General features: G+C 34.3%; 1 long non-coding RNA gene across 2 annotated transcripts; it reads right to left on the bottom strand.

Annotated features, from left to right (window-relative positions):
- Window positions 1–419: 419 nt before the first annotated feature.
- Window positions 420–3,082, bottom strand: LOC107803173 (uncharacterized). Of its 2 annotated transcripts, XR_001651973.2 has the most exons (3): window positions 2,843–3,018; window positions 2,335–2,754; window positions 420–611 (listed from the first exon to the last, which is right to left on the bottom strand). It is a non-coding gene; the product is annotated as an uncharacterized LOC107803173 (long non-coding RNA). The 2 variants fall into 2 exon arrangements; XR_001651972.2 differs by having other exon boundaries at window positions 2,335–3,082.
- Window positions 3,083–5,000: the final 1,918 nt, after the last annotated feature.

Genomic DNA, 5,000 nt, shown 5'->3' with positions numbered 1-5,000 from the left:
GCAAGTAATAGCACTCTTTAGGTAAACAATTATTGCTTCTATGTGGGTAACTGGGTATATGGGCAAATTGAGTTTGTATGTGAAATGGGGGAATGTAGTGGGCCAACATAGTCAGAGAAGTGATAACGTCCAAAGAAGACTGCGTATGAATGTGTGAACAAAAAAATTGAAGTGGGCCCACTGGTGTAATGATGTAATAAAGCTGCAATAACTCATCTCAACAAGAAGAGTACATTAGTCAACACGAAAAAGGATTATGCTGTAGTATTTGTATGAAGCCTTTAGGTACAACAGGAGTGAAGCACAAATATTGCAAGCTTTCAAAAATACCCCTCACGATGAAACAGACATGTTGACCGAGAGATCTCTGCTATTCCCTCTTATAAGGCTAGTTGGCAGTAGTGCCCGGCCCAAGGAGCTTATAAATTTTTGATTTAACATAAAAAAAAACTTTTGTTTACAAACTGTGAAGTAAAGTTGGACAAAATCTACATAATTTGATTCAGAATCTATACAAACTGCAGTTCTATCAGCTATATTAGGTCCCTAATAGTTGTCGTGCTCTTAGGAAGCAGAGTGTTTTTGCCTTGCGACCGAGACAACAAGCTGGTCTGGAAAATGCAAAACAAAAAATGCTTTAGCATGTGCGTACTACAAATTATCAGAATGGAAAAAGTAGAAAGTAACACATCCGTACATCACAATTATTAAAAGAAATATTTTTTTGAAAATTCTCTTTAAATTCTTGATTGTAACATACTTTAGAGTCTACTCACCTAAATTATTTTCTTAATTCCATAAATTTTAACAAAAGAGGAGGGGAAATGTATTGGGTATAGCCAATACATTAGTTATAATTTGTGTTTGAATTTGTTTGACTTGCTTTATAGTCTTATATGAGATTAGTGCATATGAAGTCTTCTGTACAGGAACTACACTTGGTGTTGCACTAATAGAAAGTATCTAAAAACATCAAATTTAAATATTTGTACCCCGCCGAAGTAAGGAACCATGATAGTTGAGGAAAAAATATTTGCTAGTGCTAGAAGTTAATGAATGTTACTCCGTAGCGTCAAATCTTATGATGTTTAAGAGTCTTATGAAAAATTAATTATGTACCATTTCTCTCTAAGGCATTTCTCACTATTTTTTCCACCAAGATATGAACGTTCCTGATCTGCTCAATTTAAGCGTTGTCCATCTTTCTTTTATTTGTAGGCATATAAATTTATTACTACTAAAGTAGAGATATATTACCACAATAATATGAAATATAAAGCATAACTATTTAGTATTATTAATAAGCATATGACAATAGACTAAAGAAGTGCAGAATCACCTATATAGTTGAAGTCATGTATTTTAGTAGAAGCAAGAACTTGTGAAATCAAGCCATTATATTTCCAACCAAATTTATCAACCAAAAAAAAAAACATAGAAACGTGGATAAGATGTAAACATGTAGGTTAACACTACTATAAATTTACATATCCAGAACAATGTCCTTCCTTAGACATAAAGATCTTTTTGAATTATTTTCTTTGTTCCTTCAATGATCATTTATCAATATTGTAGGGCTGGTGATAGTTATTATTTCTTCTAATTTAGGTTCTAACAATATATTTTCTACGGACTTTATATGTTTCCAATGGTACTGTAGTTCTATATGTGATTCATTCAGGGATAAACATTTTTGCTGAAGAATAAGGATTGGCTAAATTAATTCCTAAAGAAAATCATTTTAATTAATACTGACACAGGTCTTTCGATGAAATGCAACAATTAACTCTCAGAAGAAAATTAGAAAAATGAAGTCATACTCAGATGTGCAAACATGTAAGTTTGTCTGTGTAGAGACAATGTCATAAGGGACCATCTAGGTTTATTCCTCTAAACATGTAGACCAAAAATTCAAAGAACAATCTAGTGCAAATTACCACAATGGAAGACTAAATAATCAGAAAAATATTTTAAATATTCTGAAGGCTTTGTATTCTGTTGTGCAGTACATTTTAATATTTCAGGAAAATCCCCAAATCAGGAATGTTTACCTGTTAGTCCAAACTATATATACAAAAATACATAGTAGTCGAACCAAAGTCCAAAATTGCATGTATAACTAAAGATATTAAAACATATACTTTAACAAACTGAGAATACTACTCAGATTTCAGTTGTGCTGACCAATTAACTCCCGTTTTTTTTCTTTTAATGATAAATTCAAGAAGCAGCATGACAAAACTAAGATTTTCATGTAACTAAACCATTCAATCAAACATTACTGGAAATAATTCATACACAAAATAGCTATCTATAAGGAATAATAATTTTTACCTCTTTTTTTGTTCCAAGTACTACTTCTCGTCTTCATCTCCCTGGATACATGAAATTATAATCTAACTCTGAAGGACAGAGATGGATTAACAAGCATATGCAAATTTGAAATACCCCAAACATTGTAACAAAAATTGCAGACCGAAATTGGAATAGAGAAATTTTAAGGGCCTGGATTATACAAATTGCATAAAAAAATCGAGTGTAAACTGCAAAGTTGAATTAATTTAGGCAGATCCACTAGGAAACAATCCAAACCCAACAACAGTTGAAGAAAAAGAAACGGAAGAGTAAAACTAACCTTCTAACCTGTGATTATCTTGATGGAGCAAATATTGAATTGCAAAAACTCAGCAAAAATCACAATCTCTTGTCAATATATAGCAGAAATTGATGCGTCAACGGAGAAGCAAAGGGAATCTAAACAAAGCAAAAAGAGAGATGCGAAGGAAAATCTTGGTAAAGCAGAGATTTAGGTGGTGGCAGTCAGAGTGGCTTGCGAAATTACCTATGTAGCCTTTCTCTAAACGAGTCAAATCAGCCAATACAGGGACACAACAGGAATTTGGATAGCACAAGAGCAGTAAGGACGAAATTGTCTCCAGCAGCAAGCAAACATGTCGACGAAGAGGTGTCTGCTTCACCTACTGTACTCACACTTCTAATATAGTAGAAAGTAGGAAAAAATAAGTATATCATAAGGAATTAGAAAATGCTAATTCAGCAGCGTTATATTCGTTAGCTTTGTTAGGTTTTCATTATCAATATCCTAATAAAAAATACATCTATTTAACACTGATTATAATTACAATATTAATTGTTGGTCTTCCTGTTTTTTTCGTCATACTTTTGTAATAGTGAGTAGAATAGATTAGTTGAATTTTAATATTGTCTTCTAAAATTAGGACATAAACGGAACTTTAAGTTTTTTTTTCCTCCGAAAACGAAATTGTTGTTATATATCAGGTCATAGCTTGCGTGTAGGACTCATTATATAAAAGTTCAATTAAGGAAATATTTATTTATTTAAAATTTTAGTTGATTTCAAATTCCTAAATATTAGAGAAATAATGTTAAAATTTAGCTTATTTTAAACTCTTAATATTAGGAAATGATTAAATATTTTGTCATGACCCAAATCTACCATGTTGCGATGACGCCTATCGTGGAACTAGGCAAGCCGACTCTTCTACCCAAAACAGCCCGATATTTCAATTTCATGATTTCTTCAAGCTATTTAAACAATAAAACTTTATAAGATAAATCTGAATATCAAAGTGCGGAAAGAAAAACCTGACATCGGGGTGTCACTAGTCATGAGCATCTATTAAGAACTGTTCGATAATACTAAGACTACTACAATCTGGAAACCAACTAATAACATCTATAGGAAAATAAGAGGGAGAAGAGCATGGTTGCGGTCGCCATGCAGCTACCTTGCTAACTCCAACAGATCCGCGATGGATGAAAACAACACTCACTAGCACGTCCAACAATCCCTCGATCTGCACACAAGGTGCAGGGAGTAATGTGAGTACACCAAATCGGTATGTAATAAAGGTAATAAAAACTGAGCAGTAGTAACGAGCAATAAAACATATACAATTCATATCATGAAACCTCAGTAAAATACAACAGGCTTATAAAATCCAGTTTCAGTAAAACCATTTAAAACATCTTTCAATAGTTTTCAAACAAAATGATGAAACAATGAGTAAAAATGATGAAAACATAATCAGCCCCTTGGGCAAAACTCACTCGTATACAGCCCTTCGGGCAGCATAAATCATAAACAGCCCTTCGGGCAAACAACATTCGTATGCAGCCCCTTGGGCAAACGTGAATCATAAACAGCCTATCGGGAAAACATCACTATCTCTCATATACAGCCCCTTAGGACATACCTCACAATCACTCGTAAATAGCCCCTTGAGCACAACATGAATCAACAACAACACATCGGGAAAAACATCATTTCACTCACCCAGGGTACCCGCGCTCACTGGGGGTGTACTCCGGAGGGGCTCCTACAGCCCAAGCACTATAACAAGCCACCTCGTGGCATAAATCAATCAGGCCCTCGGCCTCATAACAAGCCACCTCGTGGCTTAAATCAATTAGTCCCCCGGCCTCACAAAATCATGAATCAGTAATAACATACTGCGGTGTGCAACCCGATCCCATAAATATCCTCACAAAACAAGCCCTCGGCCTCACTCATTCGTAAACTTCTCGAGCCACTCTGGCTATTAGTAAAACAAGGTATTCAACCCAAAATAATATTTTTATGCATCAAAACGGAGTAATAAAGACTGAGTTATGAAATCAGTAAATATAGTGTGATAGAGTATAATTTTTTAAATCAAAACAGTGAGAGGATAATAAGAAAAGGCCCCTAAGGGTCCAAACAACTTTGGCACGAGGCCTAAATATGACATTCAACCCAAATTTATAGGAATTCTTTCTAAAACACAGAAATATCATATAGTTTCAGTTAAATACGCAACTTAATAGTTGCTACGGGACGGACCAAGTCACAATATCCAATGGTACACGCCCACACGCTCGTCACCTAGCATGTGTGTCACCTCACAATAGTAAAACAAAGTGAAATTCGGGGTATCGTACCCTCAGGACAAGATTTACAATCATTACTTACCTCAAAA

This window comes from Nicotiana tabacum, chromosome 5 (assembly GCF_000715075.1).
Source record: "Nicotiana tabacum cultivar K326 chromosome 5, ASM71507v2, whole genome shotgun sequence".
NCBI classification, from domain to species: Eukaryota; Viridiplantae; Streptophyta; class Magnoliopsida; order Solanales; family Solanaceae; genus Nicotiana; species Nicotiana tabacum.
This window is presented reverse-complemented; position numbering and strand designations above follow the sequence as displayed.